At 47.6% G+C, this 23,253-nt stretch overlaps 1 long non-coding RNA gene across 1 annotated transcript in view; it reads right to left on the bottom strand.

Moving 5' to 3' along the window:
• The window catches only part of LOC134933483 (uncharacterized), a 246,075-nt gene extending 230,704 nt beyond the window's left edge, over positions 1-15,371 (bottom strand). The window contains exon 1 of the long non-coding RNA XR_010179713.1: positions 14,988-15,371. This is a non-coding gene — a long non-coding RNA (uncharacterized LOC134933483). The remainder of the gene's footprint in view (positions 1-14,987) is intronic.
• Positions 15,372-23,253: the final 7,882 nt, after the last annotated feature.

Genomic DNA, 23,253 nt, shown 5'->3' with positions numbered 1-23,253 from the left:
GGGCAAATTGGGACATGGAGGTAAGCATCCTTGATGTCCAGAGACACCATATAGTCCCCTTCTTCCAGGTTCGCTATCACTGCTCTGAGTGACTCCATCTTGAATTTGAACCTTTGTATGTAAGTGTTCAAGGATTTCAGATTTAAAATAGGTCTCACCGAGCCGTCCGGCTTCGGTACCACAAACAGCGTGGAATAATACCCCTTTCCCTGTTGTAGGAGGGGTACCTTGATTATCACCTGCTGGGAATACAGCTTGTGAATGGCTTCCAATACTGCCTCCCTGTCGGAGGGAGACGTTGGTAAAGCAGACTTCAGGAACCGGCGAGGGGGAGACGTCTCGAATTCCAATTTGTACCCCTGAGATACTACCTGCAGGATCCAGGGGTCCTCTTGCGAGTGAGCCCACTGCGCGCTGAAATTCTTGAGACGGGCCCCCACCGTGCCTGAGTCCGCTTGTAAGGCCCCAGCGTCATGCTGAGGACTTGGCAGAAGCGGGGGAGGGCTTCTGTTCCTGGGAAGAGGCTGCCTGCTGCAGTCTTTTTCCCCTTCCTCTGCCCCGGGGCAGATATGAGTGGCCTTTTGCCCGCTTGCCCTTATGGGGACGAAAGGACTGAGCCTGAAAAGACGGTGTCTTTTTCTGCTGAGAGGTGACCTGGGGTAAAAAGGTGGATTTCCCAGCCGTTGCCGTGGCCACCAGGTCCGATAGACCGACCCCAAATAACTCCTCCCCTTTATACGGCAATACTTCCATATGCCGTTTGGAATCCGCATCACCTGACCACTGTCGCGTCCATAACCCTCTTCTGGCAGAAATGGACAGCGCACTTACTCTTGATGCCAGAGTGCAAATATCCCTCTGTGCATCTCGCATATATAGAAATGCATCCTTTAAATGCTCTATAGTCAATAATATACTGTCCCTGTCCAGGGTATCAATATTTTCAGTCAGGGAATCCGACCAAGCCACCCCAGCACTGCACATCCAGGCTGAGGCGATTGCTGGTCGCAGTATAATACCAGTATGTGTGTATATACTTTTTAGGATATTTTCCAGCTTCCTATCAGCTGGTTCCTTGAGGGCGGCCGTATCAGGAGACGGTAACGCCACTTGTTTTGATAAGCGTGTGAGCGCCTTATCTACCCTAGGGGGTGTTTCCCAATGCGCCCTAACCTCTGGCGGGAAAGGGTATAACTATAATGCCAATAATTTTTTAGAAATTAGCAGTTTTTTATCGGGGGAAACCCACGCTTCATCACACACCTCATTTAATTCATCTGATTCAGGAAAAACTACGGGTAGTTTTTTCACACCCCACATAATACCCTTTTTTGTGGTACTTGTAGTATCAGAAATGTTCAAAACCTCCTTCATTGCCGTGATCATGTAACGTGTGGCCCTACTGGAAAATACGTTTGTTTCCTCACCGTCGACACTGGAGTCAGTGTCCGTGTCTGGGTCTGTGTCGACCATCTGAGGTAACGGGCGCTTTAGAGCCCCTGACGGTGTTTGAGACGCCTGTACAAGTAATAACTGATTTGCCGGCTGTCTCATGTCGTCAACAGTCTTTTGTAAAGTGCTGACACTATCACGTAATTCCTTCCATAAGACCATCCAGTCAGGTGTCGACTCCCTAGGGGGTGACATCACTATTACAGGCAATTGCTCCGCCTCCATACCATTTTCATCCTCATACATGTCGACACAACGTACCGACACACAGCACACACACAGGGAATGCTCTGATAAAGGACAGGACCCCACTAGCCCTTTGGGGAGACAGAGGGAGAGTTTGCCAGCACACACCAGAGCGCTATATATATACAGGGATAACCTTATATAACTGTTTTTCCCTTATATAGCTGCTGTATAGATTTATCTGCCAAATTAGTGCCCCCCCTCTCTTGTTTTACCCTGTTTCTGTAGTGCAGGACTGCAGGGGAGAGTCAGGGAGCTTCCCTCCAACGGAGCTGTGAGGAAAAATGGCGCCAGTGTGCTGAGGAGATAGGCTCCGCCCCCTTCTCGGCGGCCTTTCTCCCGCTTTTTTAAGGAAAAATTGGCAGGGGTTAAATGCATCCATATAGCCCAGGAGCTATATGTGATGTATTTTTTGCCATATAAGGTGTTTTTATTGCGTCTCAGGGCGCCCCCCCCAGCGCCCTGCACCCTCAGTGACCGGAGTGTGAAGTGTGCTGAGAGCAATGGCGCACAGCTGCGGTGCTGTGCGCTACCTTATTGAAGACAGGACGTCTTCTGCCGCCGATTTTCCGGACCTCTTCAGTCTTCTGGCTCTGTAAGGGGGCCGGCGGCGCGGCTCTGGGACCCATCCATGGCTGGGCCTGTGATCGTCCCTCTGGAGCTAATGTCCAGTAGCCTAAGAAGTAGAGATGAGCGCCTGAAATTTTTCGGGTTTTGTGTTTTGGTTTTGGGTTCGGTTCCGCGGCCGTGTTTTGGGTTCGAACGCGTTTTGGCAAAACCTCACCGAATTTTTTTTGTCGGATTCGGGTGTGTTTTGGATTCGGGTGTTTTTTTCAAAAAACACTAAAAAACAGCTTAAATCATAGAATTTGGGGGTCATTTTGATCCCAAAGTATTATTAACCTCAAAAACCATAATTTACACTCATTTTCAGTCTATTCTGAATACCTCACACCTCACAATATTATTTTTAGTCCTAAAATTTGCACCGAGGTCGCTGTGTGAGTAAGATAAGCGACCCTAGTGGCCGACACAAACACCGGGCCCATCTAGGAGTGGCACTGCAGTGTCACGCAGGATGTCCCTTCCAAAAAACCCTCCCCAAACAGCACATGACGCAAAGAAAAAAAGAGGCGCAATGAGGTAGCTGTGTGAGTAAGATTAGCGACCCTAGTGGCCGACACAAACACCGGGCCCATCTAGGAGTGGCACTGCAGTGTCACGCAGGATGGCCCTTCCAAAAAACCCTCCCCAAACAGCACATGACGCAAAGAAAAAAAGAGGCGCAATGAGGTAGCTGTGTGAGTAAGATTAGCGACCCTAGTGGCCGACACAAACACCGGGCCCATCTAGGAGTGGCACTGCAGTGTCACGCAGGATGTCCCTTCCAAAAAACCCTCCCCAAACAGCACATGACGCAAAGAAAAAAAGAGGCGCAATGAGGTAGCTGTGTGAGTAAGATTAGCGACCCTAGTGGCCGACACAAACACCGGGCCCATCTAGGAGTGGCACTACAGTGTCACGCAGGATGTCCCTTCCAAAAAACCCTCCCCAAACAGCACATGACGCAAAGAAAAAAAGAGGCGCAATGAGGTAGCTGACTGTGTGAGTAAGATTAGCGACCCTAGTGGCCGACACAAACACCGGGCCCATCTAGGAGTGGCACTGCAGTGTCACGCAGGATGTCCCTTCCAAAAAACCCTCCCCAATCAGCACATGATGCAAAGAAAAAGAAAAGAAAAAAGAGGTGCAAGATGGAATTGTCCTTGGGCCCTCCCACCCACCCTTATGTTGTATAAACAAAACAGGACATGCACACTTTAACCAACCCATCATTTCAGTGACAGGGTCTGCCACACGACTGTGACTGATATGACGGGTTGGTTTGGACCCCCCCCAAAAAAGAAGCAATTAATCTCTCCTTGCACAAACTGGCTCTACAGAGGCAAGATGTCCACCTCATCTTCACCCTCCGATATATCACCGTGTACATCCCCCTCCTCACAGATTATCAATTCGTCCCCACTGGAATCCACCATCTCAGCTCCCTGTGTACTTTGTGGAGGCAATTGCTGCTGGTCAATGTCTCCGCGGAGGAATTGATTATAATTCATTTTAATGAACATCATCTTCTCCACATTTTCTGGATGTAACCTCGTACGCCGATTGCTGACAAGGTGAGCGGCGGCACTAAACACTCTTTCGGAGTACACACTTGTGGGAGGGCAACTTAGGTAGAATAAAGCCAGTTTGTGCAAGGGCCTCCAAATTGCCTCTTTTTCCTGCCAGTATAAGTACGGACTGTGTGACGTGCCTACTTGGATGCGGTCACTCATATAATCCTCCACCATTCTATCAATGTTGAGAGAATCATATGCAGTGACAGTAGACGACATGTCCGTAATCGTTGTCAGGTCCTTCAGTCCGGACCAGATGTCAGCATCAGCAGTCGCTCCAGACTGCCCTGCATCACCGCCAGCGGGTGGGCTCGGAATTCTGAGCCTTTTCCTCGCACCCCCAGTTGCGGGAGAATGTGAAGGAGGAGATGTTGACAGGTCGCGTTCCGCTTGACTTGACAATTTTGTCACCAGCAGGTCTTTCAACCCCAGCAGACCTGTGTCTGCCGGAAAGAGAGATCCAAGGTAGGCTTTAAATCTAGGATCGAGCACGGTGGCCAAAATGTAGTGCTCTGATTTCAACAGATTGACCACCCGTGAATCCTTGTTAAGCGAATTAAGGGCTGCATCCACAAGTCCCACATGCCTAGCGGAATCGCTCCCTTTTAGCTCCTTCTTCAATGCCTCCAGCTTCTTCTGCAAAAGCCTGATGAGGGGAATGACCTGACTCAGGCTGGCAGTGTCTGAACTGACTTCACGTGTGGCAAGTTCAAAGGGCATCAGAACCTTGCACAACGTTGAAATCATTCTCCACTGCGCCTGAGACAGGTGCATTCCACCTACTATATCGTGCTCAACTGTATAGGCTTGAATGGCCTTTTGCTGCTCCTCCAACCTCTGAAGCATATAGAGGGTTGAATTCCACCTCGTTACCACTTCTTGCTTCAGATGATGGCAGGGCAGGTTCAGTAGTTTTTGGTGGTGCTCCAGTCTTCTGTACGTGGTGCCTGTACGCCGAAAGTGTCCCGCAATTCTTCTGGCCACCGACAGCATCTCTTGCACGCCCCTGTCGTTTTTTAAAAAATTCTGCACCACCAAATTCAAGGTATGTGCAAAACATGGGACGTGCTGGAATTTGCCCATATTTAATGCACACACAATATTGCTGGCGTTGTCCGATGCCACAAATCCACAGGAGAGTCCAATTGGGGTAAGCCATTCCGCGATGATCTTCCTCAGTTGCCGTAAGAGGTTTTCAGCTGTGTGCGTATTCTGGAAAGCGGTGATACAAAGCGTAGCCTGCCTAGGAAAGAGTTGGCGTTTGCGAGATGCTGCTACTGGTGCCGCCGCTGCTGTTCTTGCGGCGGGAGTCCATACATCTACCCAGTGGGCTGTCACAGTCATATAGTCCTGACCCTGCCCTGCTCCACTTGTCCACATGTCCGTGGTTAAGTGGACATTGGGTACAACTGCATTTTTTAGGACACTGGTGAGTCTTTTTCTGACGTCCGTGTACATTCTCGGTATCGCCTGCCTAGAGAAGTGGAACCTAGATGGTATTTGGTAACGGGGGCACACTGCCTCAATAAATTGTCTAGTTCCCTGTGAACTAACGGCGGATACCGGACGCACGTCTAACACCAACATAGTTGTCAAGGACTCAGTTATCCGCTTTGCAGTAGGATGACTGCTGTGATATTTCATCTTCCTCGCAAAGGACTGTTGAACAGTCAATTGCTTACTGGAAGTAGTACAAGTGGGCTTACGACTTCCCCTCTGGGATGACCATCGACTCCCAGTGGCAACAACAGCAGCGCCAGCAGCAGTAGGCGTTACACGCAAGGATGCATCGGAGGAATCCCAGGCAGGAGAGGACTCGTCAGAATTGCCAGTGACATGGCCTGCAGGACTATTGGCATTCCTGGGGAAGGAGAAAATTGACACTGAGGGAGTTGGTGGGGTGGTTTGCGTGAGCTTGGTTACAAGAGGAAGGGATTTACTGGTCAGTGGACTGCTTCCGCTGTCACCCAAAGTTTTTGAACTTGTCACTGACTTATTATGAATGCGCTGCAGGTGACGTATAAGGGAGGATGTTCCGAGGTGGTTAACGTCCTTACCCCTACTTATTACAGCTTGACAAAGGGAACACACGGCTTGACACCTGTTGTCCGCATTTCTGGTGAAATACCTCCACACCGAAGAGCTGATTTTTTTGGTATTTTCACCTGGCATGTCAACGGCCATATTCCTCCCACGGACAACAGGTGTCTCCCCGGGTGCCTGACTTAAACAAACCACCTCACCATCAGAATCCTCCTGGTCAATTTCCTCCCCAGCGCCAGCAACACCCATATCCTCCTCATCCTGGTGTACTTCAACACTGACATCTTCAATCTGACTATCAGGAACTGGACTGCGGGTGCTCCTTCCAGCACTTGCAGGGGGCGTGCAAATGGTGGAAGGCGCATGCTCTTCACGTCCAGTGTTGGGAAGGTCAGGCATCGCAACCGACACAATTGGACTCTCCTTGTGGATTTGGGATTTCGAAGAATGCACAGTTCTTTGCTGTGCTGCTTTTGCCAGCTTGAGTCTTTTCATTTTTCTAGCGAGAGGCTGAGTGCTTCCATCCTCATGTGAAGCTGAACCACTAGCCATGAACATAGGCCAGGGCCTCAGCCGTTCCTTGCCACTCCGTGTGGTAAATGGCATATTGGCAAGTTTACGCTTCTCCTCCGACAATTTTATTTTAGGTTTTGGAGTCCTTTTTTTACTGATATTTGGTGTTTTGGATTTGACATGCTCTGTACTATGACATTGGGCATCGGCCTTGGCAGACGACGTTGCTGGCATTTCATCGTCTCGGCCATGACTAGTGGCAGCAGCTTCAGCACGAGGTGGAAGTGGATCTTGATCTTTCCCTATTTTTGGAACCTCAACATTTTTGTTCTCCATATTTTAATAGGCACAACTAAAAGGCACCTCAGGTAAACAATGGAGATGGATGGATTGGATACTAGTATACAATTATGGACGGGCTGCCGAGTGCCGACACAGAGGTAGCCACAGCCGTGAACTACCGCACTGTACTGTGTCTGCTGCTAATATATAGACTGGTTGATAAAGAGATAGTATACTCGTAACTAGTATGTATGTATAAAGAAAGAAAAAAAAACCACGGTTAGGTGGTATATACAATTATGGACGGGCTGCCGAGTGCCGACACAGAGGTAGCCACAGCCGTGAACTACCGCACTGTACTGTGTCTGCTGCTAATATAGACTGGTTGATAAAGAGATAGTATACTCGTAACTAGTATGTATGTATAAAGAAAGAAAAAAAAACCACGGTTAGGTGGTATATACAATTATGGACGGGCTGCCGAGTGCCGACACAGAGGTAGCCACAGCCGTGAACTACCGCACTGTACTGTGTCTGCTGCTAATATATAGACTGGTTGATAAAGAGATAGTATACTCGTAACTAGTATGTATGTATAAAGAAAGAAAAAAAAACCACGGTTAGGTGGTATATACAATTATGGACGGGCTGCCGAGTGCCGACACAGAGGTAGCCACAGCCGTGAACTACCGCACTGTACTGTGTCTGCTGCTAATATATAGACTGGTTGATAAAGAGATAGTATACTCGTAACTAGTATGTATGTATAAAGAAAGAAAAAAAAAACCACGGTTAGGTGGTATATACAATTATGGACGGGCTGCCGAGTGCCGACACAGAGGTAGCCACAGCCGTGAACTACCGCACTGTACTGTGTCTGCTGCTAATATATAGACTGGTTGATAAAGAGATAGTATACTCGTAACTAGTATGTATGTATAAAGAAAGAAAAAAAAACCACGGTTAGGTGGTATATACAATTATGGACGGGCTGCCGAGTGCCGACACAGAGGTAGCCACAGCCGTGAACTACCGCACTGTACTGTGTCTGCTGCTAATATATAGACTGGTTGATAAAGAGATAGTATACTCGTAACTAGTATGTATGTATAAAGAAAGAAAAAAAACCCACGGTTAGGTGGTATATACAATTATGGACGGGCTGCCGAGTGCCGACACAGAGGTAGCCACAGCCGTGAACTACCGCACTGTACTGTGTCTGCTGCTAATATAGACTGGTTGATAAAGAGATAGTATACTCGTAACAAGTATGTATGTATAAAGAAAGAAAAAAAAACCACGGTTAGGTGGTATATACAATTATGGACGGGCTGCCGAGTGCCGACACAGAGGTAGCCACAGCCGTGAACTACCGCACTGTACTGTGTCTGCTGCTAATATATAGACTGGTTGATAAAGAGATAGTATACTCGTAACTAGTATGTATGTATAAAGAAAGAAAAAAAAACCACGGTTAGGTGGTATATACAATTATGGACGGGCTGCCGAGTGCCGACACAGAGGTAGCCACAGCCGTGAACTACCGCACTGTACTGTGTCTGCTGCTAATATAGACTGGTTGATAAAGAGATAGTATACTCGTAACTAGTATGTATGTATAAAGAAAGAAAAAAAAACCACGGTTAGGTGGTATATACAATTATGGACGGGCTGCCGAGTGCCGACACAGAGGTAGCCACAGCCGTGAACTACCGCACTGTACTGTGTCTGCTGCTAATATATAGACTGGTTGATAAAGAGATAGTATACTACTAATATTATATATACTGGTGGTCAGGTCACTGGTCACTAGTCACACTGGCAGTGGCACTCCTGCAGCAAAAGTGTGCACTGTTTAATTTTAATATAATATTATGTACTCCTGGCTCCTGCTATAACCTATAACTGGCACTGCAGTAGTGCTCCCCAGTCTCCCCCACAATTATAAGCTGTGTGAGCTGAGCAGTCAGACAGATATATAATATATAGATGATGCAGCACACTGGCCTGAGCCTGAGCAGTGCACACAGATATGGTATGTGACTGACTGAGTCACTGTGTGTATCGCTTTTTTCAGGCAGAGAACGGATATATTAAATAAACTGCACTGTGTGTCTGGTGGTCACTCACTATATAATATATTATGTACTCCTGGCTCCTGCTATAACCTATAACTGGCACTGCAGTAGTGCTCCCCAGTCTCCCCCACAATTATAAGCTGTGTGAGCTGAGCAGTCAGACAGATATATATAATATTATATATAGATAATAGATGATGCAGCACACTGGCCTGAGCCTGAGCAGTGCACACAGATATGGTATGTGACTGAGTCACTGTGTGCTGTGTATCGCTTTTTTCAGGCAGAGAACGGATTATAAATAAAACTGGTGGTCACTGGTCACTATCAGCAAAACTCTGCACTGTACTGAGTACTCCTAATGCTCCCCAAAATTAGTAAATCAAGTGTCTCTCTAATCTATTCTAAACGGAGAGGACGCCAGCCACGTCCTCTCCCTATCAATCTCAATGCACGTGTGAAAATGGCGGCGACGCGCGGCTCCTTATATAGAATCCGAGTCTCGCGATAGAATCCGAGCCTCGCGAGAATCCGACAGCGTCATGATGACGTTCGGGCGCGCTCGGGTTAACCGAGCAAGGCGGGAAGATCCGAGTCGCTCGGACCCGTGAAAAAAAACATGAAGTTCTGGCGGGTTCGGATTCAGAGAAACCGAACCCGCTCATCTCTACTAAGAAGCCCAATCCACTCTGCACGCAGGTGAGTTCGCTTCTTCTCCCCTTAGTCCCTCGGTGCAGTGAACCTGTTGCCAGCAGGATTCACTGAAAATAAAAAACCTATACTTAAACTTTTTTACTAAGCAGCTCAGGAGAGCCACCTAGTGAGCACCCTTCTCGTTCGGGCACAAAAATCTAACTGAGGCTTGGAGGAGGGTCATAGGGGGAGGTGCCAGTGCACACCAGGTAGTCCTAAAGCTTTTACTTTTGTGCCCAGTCTCCTGCGGAGCCGCTATTCCCCATGCTCCTTTCGGAGTCCCCAGCATCCACTAGGACGTCAGAGAAATTGCGTTGGGTCCCCCCTCCTAAGCACAACCAGCCTCGGGCTCTTTGAGTCGGTCCTGGTTGACAAAATATGGGGGGAAAAATGACAGGGGTTCCCCCATATTTCATCAACCAGCACCGGGCTCTGCGCCTGGTTCTGGTTCAAAAAATACGGGGGACAAAAAGCGTAGGGGTCCCCCGTATTTCTTAAACCAGCACCGGGCTCCACTAGCCAGGTACATAATGCCACAGCCGGGGGACACTTTTATTGTGGTCCCGGCGGCCCTGGCATTACATACCCAACTAGTCACCCCTGGCCAGGGTACCCTGGAGGAGTGGGAACCCCTTAAATCAAGGGGTCTCCCCCCCTCCAGCCACCCAAGGGCCAGGGGTGAAGCCCGAGGCTGTTCCCCCCATCCAAGGGCAGCGGATGGGGGGCTGATAGCCTTGTGTAAAAAATGAGAATATTGTTTTTAGTAGCAGTACTATAAGTCCCAGCAAGCCTCCCCCGCAAGCTGGTACTTGGAGAACCACAAGTACCAGCATGCGGTGGAAAACCGGGCCCGCTGGTACCTGTAGTACTACTACTAAATAAATACCCAACAAAAAACGACACACACCGTGACAGTATAAGTTTATTACATACATGCACACCTCCAAACATACATACTTACCTATGTTCACACGAGGCTCGGTCCTCTTCTCCATGTAGAATCGTAGGAGTACCTGTTGAAAAAATTATACTCACATAATCCATTGTACCTTCTGTTCTTTGTATAATCCACATACTTGGCAAAATAAAAAAATGGAAACCCGACCACGCACTGAAAGGGGCCCCATGTTTACACATGGGACCCCTTTCCCCGACTGCCAGGACCCCCCCTGACTCCTGTCAAAGAGGGTCCCTTCTGCCAATTAGCGAGCGCCACGGCGTGGCGCCCTCCTGATTGGCTGTGTGCTCCTGTAGTGTCTGTGAGGCAGCACACGGCAGAGATACAATGTAGCGCCTATGCGCTCCATTGTATCCAATGGTGGGAACTTTGCGGTCAGCGGCGAGGTTACTTTCGGTCAACCGCGTGTGAACATAGGTAAGTATGTATGTTTGGAGGTGGGGTTCACTACGGCTGGCCGGCGGTCGGGCTCCCAGCGACCAGCATACCGGCGCCGGGAGCCCGACCGCCGGCTTACCGACAGTGTGGCGAGCGCAAATGAGCCCCTTGCGGGCTCGCTGCGCTCGCCACACTACGGGCACGGTGGCGCGCTACGCGCGTCACACTATTTTATTCTCCCTCTATGGGGGTCGTGGACCCCCACGAGGGAAAATAAGTGTCGGTATGCCGGCGGTCGGGCTCCCGGCGCCGGTATACTGAGCGCCGGGAGCCCGACCGCCGGCATACAGAAGACCACCCTGGAGGTGTGCATATATGTAATAAACTTATACTGTCACGGTGTGTGTGTCCTGTTTTTTTGGGGGTATTTTTTTAGTAGTAGTACTACTACAGGTACCAGCGGGCCCTGTTTTCCACCGCATGCTGGTACTTGTGGTTCTCCAAGTACCAGCTTGCGGGGGAGGCTTGCTGGGACTTGTAGTACTGCGCCTAAAAACAATATTCACATTTTTAACAAAAATGCTATCAGCCCCCCATCTGCCGCCCTTGGATGGGGGGGGGACAGCCTCGGGCTTCACCCCTGGCCCTTGGGTGGCTGGAGGGGGGGACCCCTTGATATACGGGGTTCCCACTCCTCCAGGGTACCCCGGCCAGGGGTGACTAGTTGGGTATGTAATGCCAGGGCCGCCGGGACCAGTATAAAAGTGTCCCCCGGCTGTGGCATTATGTACCTGGCTAGTGGAGCTCGGTGCTGGTTTAAAAAATACGGGGGACCCCTACGCTTTTTGTCCCCCATATTTTTGGAACCAGGACCAAGCGCAGAGCCCGGCACTGGTTTATGAAATATGGGAGAACCCCTGTCATTTTTTCCCCCATATTTTGTCAACCAGGACCGGCTCAAAGAGCCTGAGGCTGGTTTTGCTTAGGGGGGGGGGGGGGGGAAACCCCACGCATTTTTTTTTTTTTAGATTTGTAACAATGTTATTTTTTTTACGAAAGGTGCCCAATGAAGCCCTGCACGGATCTCACAGATCCGGCCGAGATTCATTGTGTTAATGTCGGCAGTGTTTTAATATTCACTCCCGTAAAACACTGCAAACAAATACGAATGACATCGACATCGGAAAACACGAAAATGCAGAATACGACAGCTTAGTAAATTAGTCGTAATAAATTAAAAAAGTTGCAAATTTACACTTTCGATGTCATTCGTGTTTGAACTTGAACCTCATTCTGAAAAATAAGAATTTTAGTAAATATACCCCCCGGTCTGAATTACCCCCTATGCACTAAGCCCTCAAGAGTGACAAAGTGGACAGAGATAAAGTATCAGCCAACCAGCTCCTAACTGCCGTTTTTCAAAAATATCCTGTAACATGGCAGTTAGGAGCTGATTGGCTGGTACTTTATCTCCATCAGTCTCCGAATCCCCCCGATATGGGGCCTAATTCAGACCTGATCGTAGATGTGCTAAATTTAGCACATCTATGATCAGTCTTCAGACATGCGGGGGGATTCCCAGCACAGGGCTAGTCCGCCCCGCATGTCAGGCCTGACCTCCCCCCCCCCCCCCCCACACACACACAAGTACAAAAGCATCGCACAGCGGTGATGCTTTTGTACTGTAGGAGTAGCTCCCTGCCAGTGCAGCTCCTGCGCGCTGGCAGGAGCTTCTCGTCACTGTGAGAGTCGCGGCGGCTGAGTGTGACGTCACGCAGCCGTCGCGGCCCCCTCCCCCAACGGTCCAGGCATGCCTCCGTTGCCCGGACCGCGCCCCCTAAATGGAGGCCAAACGCCACTGGCCCACCCCCTGCCGCCCAGCGACCGCCTCTGCCTGTCAATCAGGCAGAGGCGATTGCAGGGCTGAGACAGCCATCGGCAGTCAGGCATGCGTATGCGCAGTTCAGACCTGATCGGCTGCTGTGCGAAAACGCACAGCAGCAATCAGGTCTGAATTAGGCCCATGGTCCAGCATTTTATTGTGGCAGTTACCATGTTGCGAGGTGGCCAACACCTATACACAACGGTGGAATATCAATATCATTGTGCTAAGAAATAAAGCAACTTTCTGGCTGAGCCGAATCGCTGTTTGGTCATTAATCATCACAGGTGGAGGCATGTTGTAGGCAATTCAGTATTTGCTGAGCTGACAGCAGCCTCATGGGCCATTGCAGCATTAGCTGTCTTTCTGCTGCTTTCAACAGAAACCTTCTCCACTTCATTCCCTTGTTTGATCTAATCTTGCTGATATTTGCAGAAGCTAGATATAATATAATGAGTCACGTATACTGGCTCAGCGCCAAGGCTCCGCATAGTTATTGTAATAGCGTGTCCTGAATCAACTCACATGGCAAACTGCTCTGTCAGTTGTAATATTATCTTACCTGGAAACTACGCACGGAAGAATGTTGTTTGATGTTTAGACATTCCTTAGCCCAGTGGGAAAGTTCTATGAGGAGGGTTATCCAGTGGGTCATGGCCAGGGCCGGTGCAAGGTTTCTTGACACCCTAGGCAAAACTTTAGCCTGCTCCCCCCCCCCCCCCCCCTGCATGCTTACATAGTGGTACGTGGTGGATGCCGTACATGCAGGAGTCTGCAATTGTGGGGGTGGGGGCTAGCGGGCAACATGCGGGAGTCTGCAATCGCTGAAGGGGTGGTAGTCAAAAACACGCCTGAGACTGAAATCGCAAGGTGTGTGTGTGTGGGAGGGGGGGGGGGGGGGGGATGTCGGTCTATTCATGATGCAGTGTAAACAGTGGAGAAGTTGCCTATGGCAACCAATCAGTGTTGAGGTAACATTTATAAAGTGTATTCTATACAATTATATAAGCTGATTGGTTGCCATGGGCAACTTCTTCACTGACTTACTTCTCCACACTTTTCACTGCTTCATGAATAGACCCCACAGAAATGTGAAAAGAGAGAGGGTGATCGGGTGAGTGTTAGAGACGGTGGGTGACAGAAAAGTCAGTAGGTGACAGGGAGAGGGTGACAGGAGAGAGAGCGGACGGGAAAAGGGTAACAGCAGGGAGAGGCAGTGGGAGAAGGGTAGAGAGTGAAGCTAGGGACAGGCAGTGACCAGTGAGTGGAGGAAGGTGACAAGCAGAGGGTGAAAACAGAGGGTGACATTGAGAGGGTGAGAGTCATTGGGTAACAAGCGAGAAAGGTGATGGGGAAATGGTGAACAACAGGAAGAGTGTAATAGAAGAGAGGTGACGGAGTGAGGGCAATACCCCTTTTACACCGCCAGCATATAACACGGATTATTGCACTTGAAGGTGCATAACCCGTGTTGCTGGCTGGTGTAAAAGGTTCGAGTTGGAATAATCCGGGTCGAGTGACCCGGTATTCTAACTCGGGTGGTTTGCAGGGTTGAACACGTGTTCAACTCGGCAAACTTTGCAGTGTACAGTGAATGTGCGGGCGGCGCTTGGAGATCATGTGATCTCCAAGAGCCACCCCCGCCGCGTCACTGGCAATATGCCGGGTTGGCGAGTGCAGTGGGAAAGGGAGCTGACGCAGGGCGCAGCCGGGTAGCACCCGTGTCAGGCTCCCGGCTGCGACCCGCGCTGTTGGTCTAAAAGCGGTATAAGAGTCAGTGAGTGATAGGGAGAGGGTCTCAGGAGAGAGGTGATGGGCGGGGAGAGGCAGTGGGTGATAGGCAGTGGGAAACTGCATTAATTAAAAAACACATTAATATGCCACTCCCCCATACAAATTTTTAATATACCGTCCCCCCCTCCCCTGCACACATTAATATACCACCACCCCCTCCCCTGCATACATTAATATACCACCATACTACCCCCCTCCCCTGCACACATTAATATACCACCCCCCCTCCCCTGCACACATTAATATACCCCCCTGCACACACTAATATACCACCCCCCTCCCCAGCACACACTAATATACCCCCCCTGCACACACTAATATACCACCCCCCTCCCCAGCACACACTAATATACCCCCCCTGCACACACTAATATACCCCCCCTGCACACACTAATATACCACCCTCCTCCCCTGCACACACTAATATACAAACCCCCCCTCCCCTCCCCACACTAAAATTACCAGTTTCCCTCATTAGCAGCAGAATGTACCTGAGTCTGTGCTCCCCCGTATGGTATGGCTTTCTGATAGACCTGCTGGGCTGCTGCTCCTTACGTCTGAAGGCTCCTCTCCTCTCCTCTCTCACAGTCACATGTGCACCAAGTGACTTCCTGTTCCTGTCCATGCAGGAAGCAAACTCAGCAGAGCGTCGGCTTCTGTATGAGCACACTGCAGCATGTGGCTGCAAAGGGAAAATAAAAGTGCCCTGGCCCTGGGGGTGGGGGGTGGTAAGGGTGCAGGCAACATGCCTGAGCCCTCAAGTGAATATGTGAGGCGCTATCACGGAGGTGGGGGGCGACAGATTTGTAGAGACAGCATTTTCTCATCAGTGTGTTCTGCCGCCCTCCAGTGGCCGGCGCTCATAGGCAGCTGCCTAAAGCTGCCTAGTGATAGCGCCGGCCCTGGTCATGGCATTAATGAACAGAAACTGATACCCCTTTCACACCGCAGCTTATACCCGGTATTTTGCCGTTTTAACTGGCTTCCTAAACGGGTCAAGCTGCGATGTGAAAGGGTCCCCTTCAATTTACCGTTTTCAAAATACCGGTATTTTGAAACGGTAAAAAAGCAGGGTCCTACCCGTTTCAGTCCCATTTCACTGTGCAGTGTGAAAGGGCCTGAAACGGTATTTGCAAGCCCCAGAAGATGATAGGCTGTCTCCATGTGTGATGTCACCAGCCACAACCAGGAAACAGCTTGGAAAACACAGGAGACACATGAGAGAGTGGCTTTATAAACGTTTAAATGTGAAAAACACGGAAAAAAATGGCGTGGGGTCCCCCCTCCAAAGCATAACCAGCCTCGGGCTCTTCGAGCTGGTCCTGGTTCTAAAAATGCGGGGGAAAAATTGACAGGGGATCCCCCGTATTTTTAAAACCAGCACCGGGCTCTGCGCCTGGTGCTGGTGCAAAAAATACGGGGGACAAAACGAGTAGGGGTCCCCCATATTTTTCACACCAGCATCGGGCTCCACTAGCTGGACAGATAATGCCACAGCCGGGGGTCACTTTTATGCCGTGCCCTGCGGCCGTGGCATTAAATATCCAACTAGTCACCCCTGGCCGGGGTACCCTGGGGGAGTGGGGACCCCTTCAATCAAGGGGTCCCCCCCCCAGCCACCCAAGGGCCAGGGGTGAAGCCCGAGGCTGCCCCCCCCCCCCCCATCCAATGGGCTGCGGATGGGGGGGCTGATAGCCTTTGTTGTAAATGAAAAGATATTGTTTTTTCCAGTAGTACTACAAGTCCCAGCAAGCCTCCCCCGCAAGCTGGTACTTGGAGAACCACAAGTACCAGCATGCGGGAGAAAAACTGGCCCGCTGGTGACCCCACCGCTAGCCGCAAACTTCCCACCATTGAAAGTAATGGAGCGGCTTTGCGATGCGCTGTCTGACAGCTCAGACAGTGCACAGCCAATCAGGTGAGCGCCACGGAAGTAGCGCTTCCTGATTGGCTGAAGGGACTTCAGTGACAGGAGTCACGTGATGTCCCGGCATTCGGGGAGAGGGGTCTCATATGTTAGCATGGGACCCCTTTCGGTCCGCAGGTCCGGGTGTGTTCGTTTTCTTTTTTTGCCAAGTCCGTGGATTTATCTCTGGACCATGGCTGAGGTGAGTATATTGAACTTTTATTTTCAGGTACCCCTGGATTCTACATGGAGAAGAGGACCGATGTCGGCGTGTGAACATAGGTAAGTATGTGTGTGTCGGCAGTGTGTAATAAAGTTTTACTGTCGACGGTGTCTGTGTCCTGTTTGTATTTGGGTATTTTTTTTCCATTAGAACTACAGGTACCAGCGGGCCAGTTTTTCTCCCGCATGCTGGTACTTGTGGTTCTCCAAGTACCAGCTTGCGGGGGAGGCTTGCTGGGACTTGTAGTACTACTGGAAAAAACAATATCTTTTCATTTACAACAAAGGCTATCAGCCCCCCCATCCGCAGCCCATTGGATGGGGGGGGACAGCCTCGGGCTTCACCCCTGGCCCTTGGGTGGCTGGGGGGGGGGACCCCTTGATTGAAGGGGTCCCCACTCCCCCAGGGTACCCCGGCCAGGGGTGACTAGTTGGATAATTAATGCCACGGCCGCAGGGCACGGCATAAAAGTGACCCCCGGCTGTGGCATTATCTGTCCAGCTAGTGGAGCCCGATGCTGGTGTGAAAAATACGGGGGACCCCTACTCGTTTTGTCCCCCGTATTTTTTGCACCAGCACCAGGCGCAGAGCCCGGTGCTGGTTTTAAAAATACGGGGGATCCCCTGTCAATTTTTCCCCCGCATTTTTAGAACCAGGACCAGCTCGAAGAGCCCGAGGCTGGTTATGCTTTGGAGGGGGGACCCCACGCCATTTTTTTCCGTGTTTTTAACCATTCCATCTTAAAAAAAAAATAATAATTTTAAAAAATATATAAATAATACTTGTGCCTCCAAAAAAGACAAACCAAGTACCTAATCCCATCTAATAAAAATAGATATGCTTCAAGCTGCTGGGTTCCATCGTACGACTATCCAAATTATTAATAATGAATTAATTAGTGATTAATAATAATGTGTGGGCCAGAAAAGTCCATTTATAATGACAACCACTGTTTTCTATGGGTGAAACGGGTTCAGTGTGAAAGGTACCAAAACGGGAATGAAATGGTAATTTACTGGTTACAACATGAGATGTGAAAGGGGTTTAACTGCTCAGACCCGTTTTAAGAACCGTTTCAAATACCATTTCAAAAGCAGGTTTTGCTATGTGAAAGCAGCATGAGTTTCCCTAGCAGTACATCTCTACTCTGTCCTCCATATTTGCTCTTGGCTTGCTGCTTGATTGCTAAACTCTGGAAGCAGCCTGATTCACCCTGCATCTCTGAGCTGAAAACCTTTATCATTGGGGGTCATTCCGAGTTGATCGCTCACTAGCTACTTTTTGCAGCCGTGCAAATGCATGGTCGCCGCCCACTGGGGAGTGCATATTTGCTGTGCAAGTGTGCGATCGCATGTGCAGCCGAGCGGTACAAAAATAGTTTGTGCAGTTTCTGAGTAGGTCTGAACTTACTCAGCCCTTGCGATCACTTCAGCCTGTCCGGTCCCGGAATTGACGTCAGACACCCGCCCTGCAAACGCTTGGACACGCCTGCGTTTTTCCAACCACTCCCAGAAAACGGTCAGTTGACACCCACAAACGCCTTCTTCCTGTCAATCTCCTTGCGATCGGCTGTGCGAATGGATTCTTCGTTAAATCCATCGCTCAGCAACAATCCGCTTTGTACCCGTATGACGCGCCTGCGCATTGCGGTGCATACGCATGCGCAGTAGTGACCTGATCGCTGCATTGCGAAAAACGGCAGCGTGCGAACAGGTCAGAATGACCCCCATTGTCCGCATGGAAAAGACCACCTTTAAATTACGTGACTGAGAGGATAAATTCCACCAGATTTGGGCTCCCTGGCTCTACAAACTCCACAGTGGCAGAGGTCACTGCAAGGAGCCGGTCAGGTGTTACGGAGCAAGGACCGTTACGGTTGTACACAGTCACTAAATCACCCTCTTCTAAGGTTTTCCCATTATATTACCCATATTTTCGGGCCCACTACCTACACGCTTAGGGACCCATTTATTATTGATCGCATTTGCAATGCAGTCTGGGTGCAATATTAGCATAATGCGATCTCATCAGCGGGATCTATGATCTGGCACCCGCAGGAAAAGGGACTGTGAAATGGTTCAATCCTTGTGATGTGGCAAGTGTGGTGCCAGGGCTGCTGCACATTGCAGGATCCCGATGACCGCACATGCACAGCAGCCATTTCCAGTGAGGGCACCCTGGATGGGATGTTGTCCATAGCAACCAATCAGATTCCAGGTATTATCTTCTAGAAGATAAATGAGAAGCAGAATCTGCTTGCTATGGGCAAAATCCCATCTTAAATAGAACTCCCATCTTAGTAAATTTACCCCTATGTGTGTACTGGCTTATCTCCATTTCATCTTAGTCAGCATTTCTTAAATAACAAGTTTAAAAAAAACAACAAAGTAGAACTATAATATTCTAGATAAATTCTGTCAAACAAAACCTCAATTTACTTGGGTTGTATTGTACAGGAAGATTTAATGTTGCACCAGGCTGACCAATATTTCTATTGATAATAAGATTTCTGCAGCAAATGAAATGCCTAAATTACATTTTGTAACATTCCTTCTGCATCTTTCCATTCAACTGACTGATATATAAATGTATGGTCTTATAATGGGAGGTATTCGATTATTTGAAAAGTCAGTTAAGTGTCTGTTTTTTCCTATCTAATAGACAGGAAAAAACAGACACCGAACCAACTTTTCAAACAATTGAATATCCCCCAATGTATCTAATCTGTTTATTACGTATGTCTGCTATACCTGTCAACCTAAACGCTCTGCAGTCAAATGGTACTTTGTTGCTGCTTTTGTCACATTTGCAATAACCTGATTTAATTTTTTTTTTAATTGATCTTAGAAAAAAACTATTTTTAGCTGCAGATAATTAGCAAAGGTTAGAGGAAAACTGTGAAAAGCAGAAGAAGAGTGTAGCTCAGTGCAGAAGCTGTCATTGTGGGAAGAAGAAGAAGTAGATGAAGAAGACGATGAAGAAGAAGACGAAGAAGAAGTAATTTGCAATCACATATTGAATATACAATATATTATATAAATCTGCACATATGAATCATGAAATGAGGGGTATACTGTAAATGAATCTGATTCTTTAACAACACCTGTTTATATTCTTAAATAACAATTTGACCATTTGGTGCATTAACATCCCAGCTCCCGGAGAAGCGTTCTGTGCCGTCTGTCTGGCAATGCTCAGCTATTGGCTGTCTGTCAGTGTATTATGTGTAGTCAGGAACAGCCGTACCCTTTATAATTATTTTTGGCATCCTCTAGCTTGTGCGTGTACACAGGCACTGAATTTAATCTCTCAGCACTTGTTTCACAGGTCTTAGTAAACACTAAGGAATAGATCCCATTATGATATATGAGTAAATATAAACAAGCATTCACAAGTGCACTTATCTTCCTATAGTTAGTGTTGTTTATGTGCAAACGTTTCCTTTCCTATTTTATATTATCTGGTACTCGTGACTTTAGACATAGGCAGGCTTGGACCGGTGGGCCCTACTGCCTGAGGCCCCACCTCCTGCTCTAAGGTTCAGGTTCCAGACTATGCACTTGAATTAAACATTATACATATGTTACCTTATACTGGACTATGGTGTATTATCTACAGTGCATTGCTGTTATTAATCTGGTACATTATCATGCATGCAGCAGCTGAATTTACTGTATATATTTATTAAGGAGCCCAGACGTTGCACTCTCTAATGGTTAGTCAAACCAATGAGATGACAGGCCACACCCCCTCTGCAGACTGGCCACACCCCTAACACAGGCCCCTATCACTGCATCCCCCGGAGGGCCCTACATGCCCCAGTCCGGCACTGGACACAGGAGATACTGGATGTGTCCTTCTATCCACGGGTTGGCTATGAAATACCGGCAGTCACATCCCCATAAGTATTTTCTCCCTACCCCTAACCCTAACACCACCCCTCCCGCAGCTACCTCCTCCTACTGCAGCCTTGCCTTAACCACCCCCTCCCACAGCCTAACCCTGTCTGTCCCCCGCAGCCTAACCCAAACCTCCTCCACCCCCACAGCCTATTCCTAAATCCCCACCCCTAGTGCTTAACCATAACCCCAACCCCAGCACTTTGGGATGTGTCGGGATTCTGGCCACCGACCTCTGGTATTTTTACTGCAATTCTGACAGTGTCGACAGTGACCCATTGCCTGTCGACATTTTAACATTATGAATGTCAACATTGTCATTGTTGACCCTTTGACTTCATCCCGGATAACAGATATCTTGGAATTCTGTGATTTCTCTGACGGAAATCTGCTGGTAACTATGAGCTTTGGGGTGGCTACAGAACCCCTAAGTGACTTCCAATATCCTTATATTTCACAGGCTTGCCTTATCTAATATATTATATCCTTTCTTGAAAAAAAAAACTTGTACAAGGATAATCTAAAAATCGCGTAAGCTGTATAAAACAGTAACTAAACATCAGTAAATTATAAATATTCAGACTTTTAGCAGCAGATAACAGAACATTGAGTTTAGTGTTAGGATTGCCAAGATCCCTGTAATAACACGTTCTCCAAACAGCGCATAAAGTGTATAATTATAGGTTTGTGTCTAACCTGAAGGCTTCCATATAATACTATAATAACCCCAATATATCTCATTTATCAAGTGGTGATTTTTATATATAAATTACAGGCTATGTATAGTGCATTGAAATCTTCAATAATTAATTTTCATGGGTAACATAGAAAGTGAATGCAGTCATATATAAATCATAAGTGTATCAGCGTTTTGTGTTTCATCTTCTCATGACCAGAATCTCACATGGCTGCAGGGCCTGTAATGGTTGGGGTACAGACATGCTATTTATTAAATGGACAGAAAATAGGCTTTTTTGCAGCGGCAGCACAGTTGGCATAGTGGTTAGCAAGCAATACTGCCTAACAGCACTAAAGACTTAGTTTTTGATTCCCACCAAGGCCTTATGTGAACAACTAATATTCTCTATAACCTGCTGTAAAATATGCTGCTTTATATAAACAGATGTTTAAAAAAATTCAAATGGGATATAATATACCTGAATGTTTATTCAAAGAAGTGTGCTATCCACAGTCTGAGTTGTGACATCACTGGTACTTATATATCACTTGTACTTATACATCACTTGTAGTACTTATACATCACTTGTGGTACTTATACATCACTTGTATTTATACATTACTTGTACTTCTAAATCCCTTGTAGTACTTATACATCACTTGTACTTATACAGCACTTGTACTTATACATCACTTGTAGTACTTATACATCACATCACATCACTTGTACTTATACAGCACTTGTAGTACTTATACATAATTTGTACTTATACATCACTTGTAGTACTTATATATATCACTTGTACTTATACATCACTTGTAGTACTTATATATCACTTGTACTTATACATCACTTGTACCTATACATCACTTGTAGTACTTATACATCATTTGTACTTATACATCACTTGTAGTACTTATACATCACTTGTAGTACTTATACATCACTTGTAGTACTTATACATCACTTGTACTTATACATCACTTGTACTTATACAGCACTTGTAGTACTTATACATCATTTGTACTTATACATCACTTGTAGTACTTATAAATCACTTGTACTTATACATCACTTGTAGTACTTATACATCACTTGTAGTACTTATATATCACTTGTACTTATACATCACTTGTAGTACTTATACATCACTTGTACTTATACATCACTTGTACTTATACATCACTTGTACTTATACATTAGGACAGGTTGAACCAGGTCATTTTTTTAGCCACAAATCTACTTTCTTAAAGAAAGTAAATATCTATTATGCCATAATAGGATACAATCAAAATAAACTACAGCTGTATAAATAAAGTACATTACATTTGTCTCATTAGTCGTTCCAAATGAAGATAGCAAATTGGTTCCAGTGGGTTTAAACTAGAGATGAGCGGGTTCGGTTCCCCGAGATCCGAACCCCCCAAAACTTCACCTATTTTACACGGTTCCGAGGCAGCCTCGGATCTTCCCACCTTGCTCGCGCCCAAACGTAATCATCCCACTGTCGGATTCTCGCGAGATTCGTATTCTATATAAAGAGCCGCGCGTCGCCGCCATTTTCACTCGTGCATTGGAGATTGAACAGATAGGATGTGGCTGCGTTCTCTCCCTGAAAAGCTCCGTATCTGTGCTCAGTGTGCTGCAAATATCTGTGCTCAGTGTGCTGCAACTATCTGTGCTTAGTGTACTGAAAATATCTACGTTCTCTGCCTGAAAAGCTCCATATTTGTGCTCAGTGTGCTGCAAATATCTGTGCTCAGTGTGCTGCAATGTGGGGACCACCAGTATATAATTATAGTAGTACAGTACAGTAGGCCATTGCTGTATCTTGCAGCTCTGTGTCAAGGATACTATCCATATCTGTGCTGCATTATTGTGAGCAGTGTATAGTAGGACAGTGCAGCATTTTGGTGACCAGCAGTATACATATAGTACAGTACAGTAGGCCATTGCTGTATCTTGCAGCTCTGTGTCAAGTATACTATCCATATCTGTGCTGCATTATTGTGAGCAGTATATAGTAGGATAGTGCAGCATTTTGGTGACC

This window comes from Pseudophryne corroboree, chromosome 6, assembly GCF_028390025.1.
Source record: "Pseudophryne corroboree isolate aPseCor3 chromosome 6, aPseCor3.hap2, whole genome shotgun sequence".
Taxonomy (NCBI): Eukaryota; Metazoa; Chordata; class Amphibia; order Anura; family Myobatrachidae; genus Pseudophryne; species Pseudophryne corroboree.
The sequence above is the reverse complement of the archived record's forward strand: the minus strand, read 5'-3'. Positions and strand labels throughout refer to the sequence as shown.